General features: G+C 41.1%; 1 long non-coding RNA gene across 2 annotated transcripts; it reads right to left on the bottom strand.

Annotated features, from left to right (window-relative positions):
* Positions 1–1,706: 1,706 nt before the first annotated feature.
* Positions 1,707–3,993, bottom strand: LOC119274944. Of its 2 annotated transcripts, none has more exons than XR_005135386.1 (2): positions 3,231–3,993; positions 1,707–2,924 (listed from the first exon to the last, which is right to left on the bottom strand). It is a non-coding gene; the product is annotated as an uncharacterized LOC119274944 (long non-coding RNA). The 2 variants fall into 2 exon arrangements; XR_005135387.1 differs by having other exon boundaries at positions 1,707–2,921.
* Between the last annotated feature and the right edge of the window lie 15,435 nt (positions 3,994–19,428).

The raw sequence follows: 19,428 nt of genomic DNA, 5'->3' as shown, positions 1-19,428 counted from the left end.
GTTCATTGATGATATTTTGGTTTTCTCGAAGAATGAAGAGGAACATAAGGAACATTTGCGATTGGTTTTGGAGAAGCTAAGGGAACATCAGTTATATGCCAAGTTCAGCAAATGTGAGTTTTGGCTAAAGGAAGTTGGATTTCTTGGACACGTTATATCCGGAGAAGGTATAGCAGTTGACCCCACAAAGGTTGAGACCGTAACCAATTGGGAAGCACCAACGACAGTTGGAGAGATCCGGAGTTTTCTTGGACTCGCAGGATACTACCAGAGATTCATTGAGAATTTCTCAAGGATTGCAAAGCCTATGACGGAGTTGTTGAAGAAGGATACCAAGTTCATATGGACTGAGGACTGTGAGGCGAGTTTTCAGGAGTTGAAGAAAAGATTGGTTACCTCACCAGTGCTAATTTTGCCAGATCAGACCAAGGATTATGAGGTGTATTGCGACGCTTCACGTCGAGGACTTGGAGCAGTGCTTATGCAGGAAGGAAGAGCTGTTTCGTATGCTTCACGACAACTGAAACCCCATGAGTTAAATTATGCCACACATGATTTGGAGTTAGCAGTCGTAGTGCATGCATTGAAGACATGGAGACATTTCCTCATTGGAAATCATTGTGAGGTATACACAGATCACAAGAGTTTGAAGTACATTTTCACGCAGAAAGAGTTAAACCTTAGACAGAGGAGATGGTTGGAACTCATCAAGGACTATGATATGAGATTGCATTATCATCCCGGAAAGGCTAATGTAGTAGCTGACGCATTGAGCCGCAAGAGCCATGTCAATACGCTATTGACGGGAGAAATACCAAAGGAGTTAGCAGAGGATCTTCGTGAGCTATGTTTGGAAATAGTTCCGAGAGGCTACGTAGCAGCATTGGAAATTCACTCTACCTTGATGGATAAAATCAGAGAAGCTCAGAAAAATGACAAAGAGATTGCGGATATAAAGAAGAAAATGAGCGAAGGAAAAGCAAAGGGATTTATTGAGGATGAGCACGATACCCTATGGTTTGAGGACCGTATTTACGTGCCAAATGACCCGGAGATCAGGAAGTTGATTCTGCAAGAGGCACATGATTCACCCTATTCGATTCACCCAGGAAATACCAAGATGTATTTGGATTTGAAGGAAACGTTCTGGTGGACCGGAATGAAGAAGGATATCGCGGAGTATGTAGCAGTTTGTGATGTATGTCAGAGAGTGAAGGTAGAACATTAGAAGCCACTACAAGAGATAGGGCCTACTATGACGAGCTAAAATATGCCATCGAATAGCTAATAACGTCACAAATTACCCCGAGTGACAATTTATGGGCGTCACAAGCATCGTCACGGAATCCCCGTCACAGATTACTCCTAGTGACGGCGCATGCGCAAAAACGTCATCGAAATTGGGACCTTCGATGACGTTATATAGAACGTCATCGACTTGCTATTTCCATGACAGTCAATTAATGTCACATGTCAGGAGAAAATATGCCATATTGTACCATATTCGATGACAAGGCAATGTCACTAACGTTATGCCACATCAACACCCGAGCGGCTATCCCACTACTAGTGCCACTACTTTTATTATGGATATGGATGACATCATCAAAATATATTTACTTTCTCTCAAATCTAAATTGCGATGAAAAAAGTATTTACTTCACATCACATCAGATTATATAAAATAGTTGTAGAGAAAAATCACATCATAAATTGATATATCGTCTCAGCCAAATCATTCTGTAAACAAAAATGAGGGTAAAAAACTGACTCAAGTTTGACAGACAATAGACAAGATGAAAATAGTTGTAAAGACCACAGATGTTGTCCTGACAATTGCAATGTAAGGATGGCTTTCATGAACCATCTAGTTTGGATTGGGACTACAGAGTTGCTTGATCCCTCAAGAGAAAATCAAGCAGAATATACGTCTCCTTTTGCTTCTTTGCCAGGCTTCATTCTTCTCTTGTTGGATCTTCTTTAGAGCTTCCAATTCTTCTTGATGCTTCTTTTGTATCGCTTCAAATGCTCTCTCTTGTGCTTCAGGTCTTGCGGCTAACTCCTCCCGATGCCTATAAATGACAAACACAACAACGTTGCATCATAATGAGATGAAAACTGACAAGATAACATGCATAACCTAGAGCTAGAGGTATAATGGTTAAAGTACATGTAATCAATGCCCCCCTTAGCTTAGCATACACACAACCTATGCATTTATGTTCCGCGAGGAATGCCCTCCTTTCCCTCTCACTCTCCCGAGCTAGTGGCATGCTTGTAGTACCTAAACCTACAAGATGAAAAAGAGTGGAACTAAATGAATTGCAAAATACTTACTAGCCTGTGTCATAAAACTAACAAAATGAATTCTGCTTCAACTCGTTTGGAATTGGACCTTAGACAATGCAACAATTTTTCATGCGCATCTGTACTTTCTAAAACAGACATGAATTTAATAAAGTAGCAAAATTAGCATGCAAATACATGTTTGTCTTTGCATTGATGGTAAAAATTAACAAAATAGATTCTGTAACGTAGTACTCATTAAATATTGTATTAACAAAAAATGAAGATTTCAACGCTTTGGGGTCTAACAAGTGTACCAAGTAAAATAGAAGACGCAGCCAGCAAGCCTATGAAAACAAGATGAGAAAATCCAGAAGAGAAAAATGGCAAAACTTAAGATTACTATAGATGATAAACAAGTGCTTGACTAGAAAGATTACTTACAAAAACTTGCCAATAATGGTAGTAGCAAAGAGTTACTAGTACATTATGTGCTATTTACTCAAACAAGCATTTTAATTTGATGGCAATGTGATAAAATAATAATATAAGAAACAAGGACTCCTTAAATATTAGAGCATCTCCGAGTGCAATGCCGGGACCAAATCCCGTCCACGCCCTCCTCCACCTTCAGCCTGCTAAAAAAGATATCAGCTAATCAGGCTATCACTGTTCAGATATATGTTCTGTGTTAGCAAATTGTTTGCCTATCATATCCCCAATAGTCCGCCCTACTCAGTACTCATGCTTGCTGCACTCATGTAATTGAAAAATAGAAGTATAAAACTCCTAGCGATTGCATATTTCAGTTGAAAAACATCAATTGCTATCTAAGTGTAGATAAGCTGCAGGTGCCAACGTTAGTCATTATCTCCAAAGTATACACATAATAATAGAAGCATGAGTAAACACGTCAAAACTACAGCAAGAAACATTTTGCTCACCTTGCGTTCAGTCTTCTCATCGACGATGTCAGCTTTGAACTTGAGAAATCCCACACGCGCTGAACATGTCCACTCCTGCACAGCGAGAAAGCGCCATTGATTTCCTGCTCAAAGATTTAAATGGAGAGAATGAGAGGAGGAGCGCCACAACAAAGCATTTGGATGGGAGCAGCGCCCCAAAATGCCTGCGACCGTGGCCTCATCAGGGAAACAGAGAAGGGCGGCATGGTCTCGAGGAGGATGCAGCGGGCGTGGTAGAGGAACGCCACGGTGGCTGGCTCCGGCCAGAAGCCCAGAACCCACCCAGCTATAAGCCAACTGGAAGAACTGGAGCAAGAGGTCGGCGTGGTTGGAGGCAGCGGCAGCGGAGATCACGCCATGGACGAGCAGCGCCGAGAGCGTCCAGAAGAGCAGCCGCACGACACGGAGTTCTTCAGGTGGGTCGACGGCTTGCGTCACCAGATCATGTGGAGAATTCTCCCGTGCAGAGGCTGCTCCTACCGAGCGCGGCTGCCTGCGGCGTCGGCGGCGTCGGCGGCGCCTCTTCCACCACCGGTGCTGCAACGGCTTCCTCCGGGGCCTCGATGGCAGCGGTGGCGGTGGTTGTTGCATCGATGATGGGGCGGCGGAGGTGGACGGGGCGGGAGTGGGAGCGTGGGGGCTGCTGGAGAGGAGCGGCGGAGGGGATGCGAGCAGATTGGATCGAGACGGGGAAAGGAAGGAGACAGCGCAAGATTGGATCGGGGCGACGCGAGATGAGATAATGGGGATTAGTGTGGAACTGTGGGTAGTTAAATGGGCTTCGTTCCGAAATTTTGCCACCCAGCCTAATTAACTTAAAATTTTAATTCTTTGCACGCAGGGGCAAATAAATTATATGCTTAAACTAGAAAAAATCGTAGGTTTGACACGCTCACGTCAAAAAAATGTGGGGATTTTTTAGGGGTAAAAAAATGAGGGTTTGACACATACCATGAACGTCTATAATATGATCAGAAAAATTAGAAAGGCACGTACCATATTTGTGTATAATCTGCTAATATAAAGAGTAAAAAGGCACCAGGGGATCTTCTTTTTTCCAGGGACCAGGGGATCTTTCTTTTCGGAAAAACATACCATGTACGCGTATAATCTGATCAAAAAATTATGAAACATTGGGAAAAAAAGTCTGCTCTACATGTGGGTTAGACATAAATACAAATATTTGTTGTGCTAGAATAGCGAAAAATACTAGCAGATAAAATTTTCACCTCCGAAATATTCCTACCGTAGGTCGTGTAGTACAATGACATGATAAAGATATATTCGCATAGTTTAGATCAACGTGTGAACTCTCTCTTGTTGGAAATCCCTACAGGAAAAACCATGTGGGAGGGAGTACTTTTTTTGTTTGCCATACCCATCAGCTCACTGGCGCAACCAATGAGCTTCTTTTTTGGCCACTACTTATTTATATTACACTCAGAAAATATTTACATTGCTCCATACGCCGTAAAGAAATTCTCATGGGTCCTACGTGTGGACGCCATAGATAAATACCGAAGCATAGTCCGTGACTGTAGCAGGTTCGTCAGGAAAATTACCAAAACTTCATAGAAATTGGTACCTAGGTGGTGCTCAGCGTTCGAGTCGATTCAATGACATTAAGCGTCACTGATTTACTAAAATCAGTGACACGACCTCTAGACTGTCACACATTAGATACATATGTGACGTTGTCAACCACCGTCACGAGGATTTTCGTCACAGTATCTCAATTTTCTTGTAGTGAGCCAGCAGGATTGTTGCAGTCATTGCCGATACCCGAATGGAAGTGGGATAAACTAGGCATGGATTTCATCACGGGTTTTCCAAAGACTCGTTCAGGCTATGATTCGATTTGGGTTATAGTCGACCGCTTGATGAAGGTAGCGCATTTCATTCCAGTTAAGACTACCTATAGCAGTGCTAAGTTGGCAAAGATATACATGACCAGAATTGTGTGTTTGCACGGAGTTCCGAGGAGTATCGTATCAGATAGAGGAACTCAATTTACCTCAAAGTTTTGGAATCAGTTGCATGAAACGTTAGGAACCAGGCTGGAGTTCAGTACAGCTTTTCACCCACAGACAGATGGACAGACTGAGAGAGTCAATCAGATTTTGGAGGATATGTTGAGAGCTTGTGCCCTAGATTATGGATCTAGTTGGGACGATAACTTGCCGTATGCAGAGTTTTCTTATAACAACAGTTACCAAACCAGCTTGAAGATGGCACCTTTCGAAGCTTTATACGGAAGGAGGTGCAGGACACCGTTGTCATGGGACGAATTTGGAGACCGTCAGTTGTTTGGACCAGATTTGATTAAGGAGTCTGAACAGAAAGTTAAGTTGATTCGCGACAGGCTCAAGGTAGCCCAGTCCAGACAGAAAAACTATGCGGATTCAAAACGCAAAGCGATAGAATATGAAGTTGGAGATAGAGTTTATCTTAGAGTATCCCCACTTCGAGGAGTTAAAGCGTTTTGGAGTTAAAGGAAAGTTAGCACCACGTTTCGTTGGACCATATAGGATTTTGCAGCGCATGGGAGAAGTTGCTTATAAGTTGGAATTACCAGAAGGACTGTCAGGAGTTCATGACGTATTCCATGTTTCCCAGCTGAAGAGATGTCACGCCGAGATGCGGAAGTACCGCTAAGAGATACAGTGCCATTTGAAGCAATTCATTTGAAGGATGATTTAACATATGAGGAGAAACCAGTCAGGATTCTCGAATATGCCAGCAGAGTTACTCGCAGCAAGGTTATCAAGTTTTGCAAGGTTCAGTGGAGCCACCACACTGAGGATGAAGCCACCTGGGAGAGAGAAGAAGATTTGCTCAAGGACCACCCTCACCTATTTTCTAGCCAACCCGAATCTCGAGGGCGAGATTCATCTTAAGGGGGGTAGGTTTATAACATCCCAAATTTTCAATTTGGAATGTTATACATTAGATCATCATGCATATCATATTTTCTTGCATTTGTTGATCCTAGAAATTTCACGCAACTCAAGGACCCTCGGAGAGAGTTGGAGATTTCGAAATTTTTGTATTTGAGTTCTCTCAAAACTATGAAAAGAGGATCATTGGATTTATTTATTTTATCTTCAAATATTTTTCCAATATCAAAAATAAGAGAGGGAATAATATGACTTCCCTAAAATTTAGGAAAAATGAAGATTTAATAAATAAATCATATTTTGGATTTTTCTCGGAGTTTATTGCCTTAGGGAAAAATGCGTGTTTTAAAAAAATTGCTTTTTAGGCCCCGAGTAAAAGTTCATTTTGTTCGACTCATTTTTAGGAGTCGGGGAAAATTTACTTTATTAATTTTGGAGTTCGTTTAGATTTTTTTTCTCTATTTTTTTCTGCGCACGAAACCGATTTAAAAAAAAAGAGCCGTAGCGTCTTGGGCCAAAGGCCCAAGCCGCCAAGCCAGCCGGCCGGCCAGGAGGCCGAGGCCATCGCTAGCGCCGCCGCGCCAGGGAGCCGCCCCGGTTTCCTTTTCTTTTACAAATCCTAGTAGGACTTTTGTCCTACTTCCGTTTATTCCATTTTTGTTTCTAGATCTTTTCCCTCTTTGTTTCCTAATCCTAGTCTAATTCTTGTCCCCTACTCCAAGCAAAACCCTCCCCCTCCCCAATATAAATACCCAAGCACCCCCCCTCCAACACATCAAACCAACACCTCTCCTCTCCTCCGCAGCAGCAGCAGCGCAGCACCACCACCGCGCCGCCGCCCCTCACCAGCGTCGCCGCCCTACACCGCCGTCGCCGCTTGCCACCGCCGCTGCCAAGTGCCGCCGCCGCCACCCAACGCCGCCGCCGCTGGAGCCCCTCGCCTCTTCGAGGTACTAGCCCCGCGCCGCGTCACCTTTTCTTTTCCTCGGTTCGGTTTTTCGTAAATCGTTCCGGTTTTCGTTCCGGTTTTTATAGATCGGTTTTTCTCGCTAGTTTTTCTTTCCGGTTTTGTTTAGCAAGCGTTCGCCGGACCATTCGTCCTAACGAACGTGATCACCGGTTTGCCTCGGTTAATGAACGCCCGTTCGTTCAACCGTTCGTCGTTTTCTTTCTCATCGGATTTATTTCGCTATTTTTCTGATAGCGATTTCAGATCCGATTTTCTTTCTAGTCTATCTTCTCGCTCGTTTATCGGAATCAGGTGATTCAAGCACCTGGAGTTTCATCTCGCAACCGCCGTTCCGACTAATCAACTTAAACAAAGTTTTGCTACTGTAAAGTTTTGACTTAGTTTCAACTTTCTAGAACCGAGTTGTTTTCCCTCGCCGTTTGACCTTCGTGGCTTCGTTTTGATTCTTTTGCCACTAGGGTTCTTAAGTTGAACTTTCTGGTTAGATCTTTTATTCGAGATTTACCTGTGCATTAGATGAGTACTTGTTGTATGCTTGTTGTTTGTCTGCGATAGATCACCCGGAGTGCGCCGCTTGTTACTTCGAGTCTCTAGGTTTCGCAGATCGTCAGCAAGGCAAGTAACACTTGATCATACCTTTTTTCTACTACCCAGTTTTTGTGCATTAGATCTATCCTCAAACATTGCATGATTAGGATCTAATTAAATTGTGGGAGGGGAAGTAGATGAGGTAGTACCTATTACCTATATTACTTATGAAACCTTTGGGAGTTACTTCTACGTTTGCTTATTATGCCATGCTATGCTAGTAGACGTGGATTGGGTGAGTGAATATCCATGACAGATGTGAGATTGTTATTAATGGTTTATCTAAGGTGGCAACTTAAATACACATCTGGGTGGATTGAGGCACCTGGAGTTACCAGGACTTGCCTGTTTTTTTTTTGGAAATCCCGGGGTACCGTGTGATTTTCCTATGGACCGCCACCCAGGCTCAAAGGGATCATAAGATAATTCATACTAGTAACTTACGTGTGCAGCCACAAGCCATTATGGGCTCTGGCATAGTTGACTAAGTCGTGCGAACTCTTATAGTGGTGGACTAGCAGATGTAGGGGATGTAGGTGTACCGGTCCACCCATCGTAAGGTGCTAGCGCTTCTGAAGGACTATGTCTCGGTCATCCGTTTCTTAAACACCATGTAGTGCGAGAAACCAAACGGAGGCGATCGAGTCTTGTGGGGAAAAGTGCGCAAACCTCTGCAGAGTGTACAAACTAATCATGATTAGCCGTGTCCCCGGTTATGGACGTCTTGAGTATCTAGTACTTGGATTATCCTGTTGAATCTCAACATGTTACTTCTAATTAATATTGTTGGGTTTTAAATGAGTACTTTTAATTGGGATTGAGAATGCTGTCAACCATTCTCAATGTTTAACAACCACCATGATAGTTAAATAAATTTATTCCTTTGAAGTAGGAAAAAAACTGGCTTTATGCAAAAACTGTAACCATAGAGCTTTTCCACCAGCCAAATATGCATGTAGTATAGCCAATACTCATTACCTCTCTCTATGTGTTACATTGCCAGCATATTCCATGTGCTGACCCGTTTTCGGGCTGCAACTTTTCATGTTGCAGACTTTTCAGACGACGAATAAGGTGCTTTTAGGTCATGGTTCTATACTCAGTGATGCCATTGGAGTTGATGGACTCACTTATCTTCCAAGTCTTCCGCTGTTATTGTTATTAGATGGCCTTAAGCCATGATTACTGTAATAAGTCCTCTTCTGGACAAACGATGTAATAAGTGTGTGATTGCTACTCTGCTATAAATCCTTCGAAGTACTGTGTGGTGTCAGCATTACTGATCCAGGGATGACATCGGAGCACAGAGACTTGATCCATTCATGTCGGGTCGCTACAAGGGTTGACAGAACAACTGGAGGAGAGCCTAAGGGCTGCTCAGGCGGACAAACAACATGCCGAAGGGCAAGAAGCCACTGGTCAACATGTATTGACACGGACCATTAATGAGAAGAACAAACGACAGGATGCAAATACCAAGCATGCCAAAGAACTGAAGGATTTAAGAGCCCAACTATCAAATGCTTTGAAGGAGAACAGGAAGCTGAAAGGCGACATATTTAGTATGCTCTTTAACCTGACTTTCCCACTGTCTCCTATTTGAAAATTTTATAAGTTTGTTTCTGTAGGTTTGCTAACGGGACGTCCCGAGGGAGAAGTGTCTGGATTCCAAGGCGACCTGCTACAAGAGCTATCCAAAGAGCACGAGCGAGCTCGGGAAGCATTGAGGGACATGGATAAGGCTTTATGGCCATCCGATCTACCTCCAGGAAGCATGGAAGAGCTCATGAATTTATTCAAGGGAGCTCGTCGCTGTTTTGAGCAATGGAAGATATCAGCATGTCGGGAGGGCGCGCAAGAGGCCTGGGCCATGGTGAAAACACGGTACACCAGACTTGATACAAATCATATGGCCTGGGTCGGACCTCGGGGACCAGATGGACAAGAAATTCATGTGAGCTTATTATACGACCAAGTAAAGATAGCCGCTAAGTTTTCTCAACAGGATTGTAAACTAGAAAACCTGCTAGAGGGTCTAGAGGAGGAAGAAGTTTTTGAGTCCAAGTAGTAGTGTACTTTAATCAACAAACTTATCTCCAGTCAAATTGTAAAATGATTGTCATGGCAGACTTTCTGCTTCGACCTCCAGAACCCAAGGTTTGGAGTGTTTCCGGATATTATACCGTCGGTAAACGCCAAGGTATGTTCGGAAACCAGACAGTCCGGTCATAGTTGCTTAAACAGACAAGTTGTATTCGAGGAGTTATGTTATATTACATTTGATCGTAAGAAACATCTTCCAGAGAAAATAGTTCCGTTGAGGGTTCCTCTCCTTGGGCCAGCATGCATTTTTGTGCATGCATAAGCTGTGATGCTAAAAATCACAGTACACGTTCTAATTTGGGGGCGTATATTGCATCGAGGGTAGTTCATCTTTTGTCCGCCGACCAATTATTCCCTTAAGAATGCTAGCTTTCGGAGGTACACGTCCGGATAACCAGGTTGTAACAATCACAGAGGTGCTCCCTTTATGCTCTAGCAGATCAAGCGGGAACATAGGGCATAAGCACAAGAGGCAGGCAACCCAGCTTGGCAAAAACTTAAGTCATAAAGGTGCATATAATGGCAAAGACAAGACACATATGAGTGGACAACACACATATATACGGTGAGCTTGATGCTCGAAAAATAATAATCATAATAGGCTTCTATGAAGAGAAGCCCCCAGGTATTATGGGGTATGTACATTTAATGATGTATCCCCTCTAGTGTGCGGTTTATCCGAACACTGGCAAGAAATCGTATAAAAACGAAAAGAGAGAAAAATGTGAAAGGGAGAAAAGAAAGGACGAAGAAAAAGGTATAAGTGTGAACTTAGGCGTAGAATCTTCGGAGCCGAGCATCGTTCCATGGGTTTGGTTCCAAACGATTATCCGAAGAGTTGCGAAGGCGATAGGCTCCTCCAGTGAGAACTTCATCTATAATGAAGTGACCCTCCCATTTGGGCTTGAGCTTGTCCTTTTTCTTCTCTGGTAGGCGTAGAACGACTTCACCGACATTATAAGCCCTGTTCAAGAATTCATCCGATTAACCAGTTAACTTGCCGGTTAATCCCTACTCGTAGGGTCACCGAGTAGCCGATTAACTAATTAATTGCCCGAGTAATTGATTAAATGGCCGATTAACTTGCCGATTAGCCTATTAATCCCCTACTCGTTAGCTAACCGAGCAGCTACCAATTAACAATTTCCTCAACAATGATTATAATTCTTTTCCCGTACTTCCCTGCTTTGATATCGCTGAGCCTGCTGTTGGTAAAATGCGGAACGGGCCTTCGCGATGTCGCACTCCTCCTCCAAGCCGTCCAGATCGTCCTGCCGATCGAGCTCGGCCAATCTCTCTCTCTCTCTCTCTCTCTCTCTCTCTCTCTCTCTCTCTCTCTCTCTCTCTCTCTCTTCGTACATGCGCACTCGAGGTGAGTCATGAATAATGTCGCAAGGCAAAACTGCCTTTGTGTTGTACACCATGAAAAAAGGTGTATATCTGGTCATGCAATTGGGCGTGGTCCGCAGCCCCTAGAGTACAGAATCGAGTTCTTCAACCCAGTGCTTGTCTGGTTCTTGCAGAAATCGCACTAGTCTGGGTTTGATGCCGCTCATTATCAAGTCGTTAGCCCGTTCGACCTGACCATTTGTCTGAGGGTGATATACAGAGGCGTAATCGAGCTTGATGCCGAAATTAGCGCACCAGGTTTTTACCTCATCGTCCATAAAGTTAGAACTGTTGTCAGTAATGATACTGTGTGGGACACCATAACGGTGTATGACACCGGATATGAAGTCTATAACCAGTCTGGCTTCGTCCATTTTGACTGGTTTGGCTTCTATCCACTTAGTGAACTTGTCGACCATAACCAGTAAATATTTCTTCTTGTGGCTTCCTCCTTTAAGGGGTCCAACCATGTTTAGCCCCTAGACCGAAAAAGGACAAGTAATGGGAATTGTTCATAAGGCAGTGGGCGGCATATGACTTTGATTGGCGAAAAGTTGGCATCCAACACAGCGTTGTACGAGATCCTGTGCGTCTGCTCGGGCCATGGGCCAAAAGAAACCCGTACAGAAGGCCTTACTGACAAGGGCTCGGGCTGTAGCGTGATGGCCACCAAGACCGGCATGTATTTCAGCCAAGAGTTGCGGTCCCTCTTCTTCAGAGATACATCTTTGAAGTACTCCGGTGGTACTTTTCTTGTATAGTTCCCCTTCATGAATTTTGTAAGGCTTCGAGCGTCGAACAATACGACGGGCCTCGGTCTGACCAGCAGGGTGCTCGTTCCTCGTAAGGTAGGTGAGGAAAGGTTCAGTCCACTGGGAAATTACAGCCATAATTTCGTGGGCCGGTAGTGTTATTTTGGTGCCTGATACGTCTCCAATGTATCTATAATTTATGAAGTATTCATGCTATTATATTATCCATCTAGGATGTTTTATATGCATTTATATGCTATTTTATATGATTTATGGGACTAACCTATTAACCTAGAGCCCAGGGCCAGTTTTTGTTTTTTCCTTGTTTTTGAGTTTTACAGAAAAGGAATACCAAACGGAGTCCAATTGACATGCCAATTTTTGATGAATTTTTATGGACCAAAAGAAGCCCCGGGAGTGCAAGAGTTGGGCCAGAAGAGTCCCGGGCTGCCCACGAGGATGGGGGCCATGCCCACTCCCCTAGGGCGCGCCCCCTGCCTCGTGGACAGCCCGGAGACCCCCCTGACGTGAAACCTATGCCAAGAAATCATATAAATACCGAAACCTCCGAGGAGCACAATAGATCGGGAGTTCCGCCGCCGCAAGCCTTTGTAGCCACCAAAAAACAATCGGGACCTTGTTCCGGCACCCTGCCGGAGGGGGGGTCCCTCCCCAGTGGCCATCTTCATCATCCCGGCGCTCTCCATGACAAGGAGGGAGTAGTTCACCCTCGGGGCTGAGGGTATGTACCAGTAGCTATGTGTTTGATCTCTCTCTCTCTCTCGTGTTCTTGATTTGGCACGATCTTGATGTATCGCGAGTTTTGCTATTATAGTTGGATCTTATGATGTTTCTCCCCCTCTACTCTCTTGTAAGGGATTAAGTTTTCCCCTTGAAGTTATCTTACCGGATTGAGTCTTTAAGGATTTGAGAACACTTGATGTATGTCTTGCATTTGCTTACCTGTGGTGACAATGTGATATTCATGTGATCTACTTGATGTGTGTTTTGGTGATCAACTTGCGGGTTCAGTGACCTTGTGAACTTATGCATAGGGGTTGGCACACGTTTTCGTCTTGACTCTCCGGTAGAAACTTTGGGGAACTCTTTGAAGTACTTTGTGTTGGTTGAATATATGAATCTGAGATTGTCTGATGCATATCATATAATCATGCCCACGGATACTAGAGGTGACAATGGAGTAGCTAGGTGACATTAGGGTTTTGGTTGATTTGTGTCTTAAGGTGTTATTCTAGTATGAACTCTATGATAGATCGAACGAAAAGAATAGCTTCATGTTATTTTACTACGGACTCTTGAATAGATAGATCAAAAAGGATAACTTTGAGGTGGTTTCATACCCTGCCATAATCTCTTCATTTGTTCTCCGCTATTAGTGTCTTTGGAGTGACTCTTTGTTGCATGTTGAGGGATAGTTATATGATCCAATTATGTTATTATTGTTGAGAGAACATGCACTAGTGAAAGTATGAACCTTAGGCCTTGTTTCCTACCATTGCAATACTGTTTACGCTCACTTTTCTTACTTGTTACCTTGCTGTTTTTATAATTTCAGATTACAAATACCTTTATCTACCATCCATATTGCACTTATATCACCATCTCTTCGCCGAACTAGTGCACCTATACAATTTAGCATTGTATTGGGTGTGTTGGGGACACAAGAGACTCTTTGTTATTTGGTTGCAGGGTTGCTTGAGAGAGACCATCTTCATCCTACGCCTCCCAAGGATTGATAAACCTTAGATCATCCACTTGAGGTAAATTTGCTACTGTCCTACAAACCTCTGCACTAGGAGGCCCAACAACGTCTACAAGAAGAAGGTTGTGTAGTAGACATTAAGCTCTTTTCTGGCGTCGTTGCCGGGGAGGTGAGTTCTTGAAGGTATATCTTTAGATCTTGCAATCGAATCTTTTTGTTTCTTGTTTTATCACTAGTTTAATCTATAAAAGAAAACTACAAAAATGGTATTGGGTTTGTCTCATACGCTTCATCTTTTTAATATCTTTCGCGAGAATGATGGGAAGGAAAATTGTGCTCAAGTACTAGAAGAAGAAATCTATAAAATGTTTGGGACTAAATCTTTGAATGATGAGCATGATTGCAATATTGTTAGTATGAATTCTTTGAATACCCATGATACTACTGATGATTGCACTAGTCATGATGAAAATGTTTCTTATAAGCATGTCGATTTTTGTGGATTGCATTGGGTTTGCAAGTACACACAAAATAAGGAAAATAGATATTGCAAGAGGCATAAGCATTTAGAAACTAAATTGTTGCAAGAAAGGCTAGATAAGAATGGTGAAAATTCACATTTCCTTTGTTGTACTTGTGAACTTTGAAGTGAACGTGGTCATTTACATCTCCGATGCAAATTATTTCGTGATCGAATCGTGTCCAAAAATTGTGATGATTTGATTTCCCTTGCACATTATAATGAACTTAGTTTGCTTTTGGGTTATGAAGAAATGAAACATTTAACTAAGAATCTTCTAGAATTTGTCCTTAAGAAACTCTTTGATTTTGATCTAGAGAAGATTTACATGTATTGTGCGGTGAATTGCATTCAAAATCCTTATATTGCCAATTACCTAAAGACAAGAAAACAAATAGAAGATGAAGAGAATACTAATGAAAGGGACGATACTTCCCATTATCCTCCTATTATTTCTTATGATGAATCAAGTATCGAGGAGGAGCCTTCTATTCAACCAATCTCATCAATAAGGAGCTCAAAGATGAGGGTTGAACCCACACATGATGTGAGGAAGAAAAATAAAAAAAATGGAGAAGCAAAGGTAAAAAGGTATCCCTCCCAAATGATGTTGATCCTACTACTCATTGTGATGATGATAATTGCTATACTATTGGTGCTATCCATACTATTAATGATGAGAGCGATTATGCTTATGATATGAAAAGGCCCAAGCTTGGGGAAGTTATGTTTGATGAGGATGAAATATTTGAGAATATATTTGCTGAAATTAATGTTTTTCCCAAGCTTGGGGATGCTACGTTTAATGAAGATGATATTTTTAGCCTCCCAAGTATTGATATGCGAAGTTGTTATGATGATAGCATTCCTCTTACCTATGATGATTATATTGATGAAAGTGGGTTTGGAAGAGTGTCAACTTTAGGAAGTAATGATCCCACTATATTGGATGATGTTGAATCTTATTGTGATGAATATGGAAGTGGATTTGGAAAAGTGTCAACTTTATTTAGTGATGATTCCACTATCTTGGAAGAGGTTTCAATCGATTATGATGAGAACAAAGTTGCTAATTATGATGATTATTGTGATGAAACTTATGCTATAAAAAGTAGTGATGATTATATTTATAAAACTTGTCATGATTATGATTACCCTTTTTCTAAACATTACTCTTTTAATGTGGAAACAATTTATAGTATTCAAGTCTCTTATGATACTCTCACCATTCCGAATGAGAAGAATTTTGCTTATGTGGAGAGTAGTAAAATTTCTATGCAAGTAGATCATGAAAAGAATGCTTTAGGTGTTGGTTATATTGTTTAATTCATTCATTATGCTACTGAAAATTATTATGAGAGAGGAACATATGCTTGTAGGAATTGCAATAATATCAAGTTTCCTCTCTATGTGTTGAACATCTTGAAGCTATGCTTGTTTTGCCTTCCTATGCTAGTTGATTATTGTTCCCATAAGTTGTTTGCTCATAAAATCCCTATGCATAGGAAGTGGGTTAGGCTTAAATGTGCTAGTCATATTCTTCATGATGCTCTCTTTATGTTTCAATTCTTATCTTTTATGTGAGCATCATTGAAATCATCATGCCTAGCTTGGGGCGTTAAACGATACCGCTTGTTGGGAGGCAACCCAATATTATTTTTGTTCTTTACTTTTTGATCCTGTTTAGTAATAAATAATTCATCTAGCCTCTGTTTAGATGTGGTTTTATGTTTTAATTACTGTTTGTGCCAAGTAGAACCTTTGGGAAGACTTGGGTGAAAGTCCATGTGATCTTGCTGTAAAAACAGAAACTTTAGCGCTCACGAGATTAGCTGCAATTTTTTACAGGAGAGAGATTTTAGGTTGATTATTTTTGAAGATTATTAATAGACAAATTACTAACGTCCACCAATTTATTTCAGAATTTTTGGAGTTCCAGAAGTATTCGAATGATACAGTTTACTACAGACTGTTCTGTTTTTGACAGATTCTGTTTTCTATGTGTTGTTTGCTTATTTTGATGAATCTATGAGTAGTATCGGAGGGTATGAACCATAGAGAAGTTGGAATACAGTAGGTTTAACACCAATATAAATAAATTATGTAGTTCATTACAGTACCTAAGTGGTGAGTTATTTTCTTATACTAACGGAGCTTACGAGTTCTGTTTTGAGTTTCGTGTTGTGAAGTTTTCAAGTTTTGGGTAAAGATTCGGTGGACTATGGATTAAGGAGTGGTAAGAGCCTAATCTTGGGGATGCACAAGGCACCCCAAGGTAATATTCAAGGACAACCAAGAGCCTAAGCTTGGGGATGCTTCGGAAGGCATCCCCTCTTTCGTCTTCGTTCATCGGTAACTTTTCTTGGAGCTATATTTTTATTCACCACATGATATGTGTTTTGCTTGGAGCGTCATTTTATTTTGTTAGTATTTGCTTGATGTTATTTATAATAATGTTTTGCATCTATATTTTCATTAAAAATGTCAAGGATAGCCTTTACCATGCTTATTTTGCAAGTATACATGTTGCTGTTTCAAAACAGAAAGTTTACCGCTGTTGCAAAAATTCCCTAGAAAATTCATAAAGTGATATAATGTTGAATATTTTTGGATATTGAGATATGATAAATATTATACAACTTAGTATTTTTCTCATAATTTTGGTAGTTAGGGAAGTATGATGAATCTTGCATTGTTTACAGACTACTGTTTTGGCAGATTGCTGTTATGTTTGCATTGTTTGCATATGTTTGCTTGTTTAACGATTCTATTTGAGGATAGGGATATTAAATATGCATAGACATTTAGTATGCAATGTTGAATAATAATGTTAGTAATTTGTTACAGTAGAAAATGATAAGGTTTTTGCATCGTTTTATACTAACTTATCTCACGAGTTCTTGTTGAGTTTTGTGTGGATGAAGTTTTTGAGATTTAGGAAAACCGTGATATAAAAGGAATTAAGGAGACACAAAAGCTCAAGCTTGGGGATGCCTAAGGCACCCCAAGATAATATTTCAAGAAGTCTGAAGCACCCAAGCTTGGGGATGCCCCGGTAGGCATCCCACCTTTCTTCTTCAACAATTATCGGTTAGTATCGGTTGAACCTAAGTTTTTGCTTCTTCACATGATGTGTGCTATCCCTGAAATGTCATTTTGTTTTGCTTTGCTTGATGTTTAAATAAAATATCAAGATCTGAAATTCTTAAATGAGAGAGAGTCTTCATATAGCTACATAATTATTTAACTAATCATTGATCTTCACTTATATCTTTTTGAAGTAGTTTGCAATTTACTCGTGTGCTTCACTTATATCCTATGAGTAAATGGTTGAATGTCATAAATCTGAAATTATATATGTTTCATATGCTTACCTCGTTGTGAGTAATGACTTCACATCTAAGAAGTAGAGGTGGTAAATTTATTGAAGGTTACCAAGCTTTGTATTGGTCACTTGAACAATTCATGAAAGAATATTGGGGGAAGAGAGATTTCACATATAAATATACTATCTTAGACACCTTCTATGATTGTGAGCCCCATTAATTATTTTCAAACCTGAGCAAATTAGTTGAAATTGGACAAGAAAGACAGCATAATGAGTTATGCTTGGGTATATTTGTATAGAAGTTATATTGTTATAGATCCTCCAACATGTGGTGCTTGCTATTTAGAATCCTTTGCTAGCCTAAATATCTATACTCAGCGGGAATACTGCTTGTGCATCCAAATTACTTGAACCAAGTTTCTTCCATGAGTGTCCACCATATCTACCTATATGCGGTATTTACCTGCCGTTCCAAGTAAATTTGCATGTGCCAAACTCTAAACCTTCAAATAATAATCTGTTTTGTATGCCCGAATCGCTCATGTAGCGACTAGGGGCTGTCAGTATCTTCCATGCTAGGTGGGTTATTCTCACGATGAATGGACTCCGCTCATCATTCACGAGAAAAATGGCTGGTAACTGGGTTGCCCAGTCCCATGATCAAAAGATCAAAATCAAATCAAAATAATTGCAAACAAAATCTCCCCAAGGATTGATGTTAGTTGAAGGCACCCGTTGTTTCGGGCAAGCCATGGATTGATGATTGTTGGTGGAGGGGGAGTAAAAACTTTATCATTCTGTTTGGGAACCGCCTATAATGTATGTAGTATGGAAGATATTGGGAACTCTTGATTGTTATGTTGACAATGAAAGCATACCTCTCAAATTTATTTATCTCTATTTCAAAATCAAGCTCTGGCACCTCTGCAAATCCCTGCTTCCCTCTGTGAAGGGCCTATCTTTTACTTTTATGCAAGAGTCAGCAGTATTCCTCCTCATTCCAATCTACTCTTTAGTTGGAAAGCATCATGTGATGGGGAAATATCTAAGTGTATATGGCCATTCAAATATATTTGATCATGAATTATTATTGTTGACAATTATCTATATGATAAGTAAGTTGGGAGGCGAAACATTAAGCCCCTATCTTTCTCTATGTTTGATGGATGCTATTTGTTCTAAAAATATGCTTTGAGTGGTAGAAATCATGGAAGACTATATGATAGTTGAGCATGTGGGATTTTCTAAATCAAAGCTCTAACATAGACCCTTCCTGAAAATAAGATGAACTGCAATTGTTTGATTACTGAGAATGAAGTTTATGGTCTATGCTTTAACATGTGAATAGCTTGTTCCTTGATCATGAAAAAGTTTTATGAGATGAGCTACTGTCATGACATATAATGATGCTAGAAAAGGTGAAATTATCATTGGTCAAACTTATGCACCTGCTACCATTCACACTTCATAAATTCTTTCTTTTATCATTTACCTACTCGAGGATGAGCAGGATTTAAGCTTGGGGATGCTGATACGTCTCCAACGTATCTATAATTTATGAAGTATTCATGCTATTATATTATCCATCTAGGATGTTTTATATGCATTTATATGCTATTTTATATGATTTTTGGGACTAACCTATTAACCTAGAGCCTAGTGCCAGTTTCTGTTTTTTTCCTTGTTTTTGAGTTTTACAGAAAAGGAATACCAAATGGAGTCCAATTGACGTGCCAATTTTTGACAAATTTTTATGGACCAAAAGAAGCCCCAGGAGTGCAAGAGTTGGTCCAGAAGAGTCTCTTGCAGCCCACGAGGGTGGGGGCCATGCCCACTCCCCTACGGCACGCCCCCCTGCCTTGTGGACAGCCCGGAGACCCCCTGACGGGAAACCTACGCCAAAAAAT

Source organism: Triticum dicoccoides, chromosome 3B, assembly GCF_002162155.2.
Source record: "Triticum dicoccoides isolate Atlit2015 ecotype Zavitan chromosome 3B, WEW_v2.0, whole genome shotgun sequence".
NCBI classification, from domain to species: domain Eukaryota; kingdom Viridiplantae; phylum Streptophyta; class Magnoliopsida; order Poales; family Poaceae; genus Triticum; species Triticum dicoccoides.
Note: the sequence above shows the minus strand (reverse complement) of the source record. Positions and strands in the feature narration are given on the sequence as shown.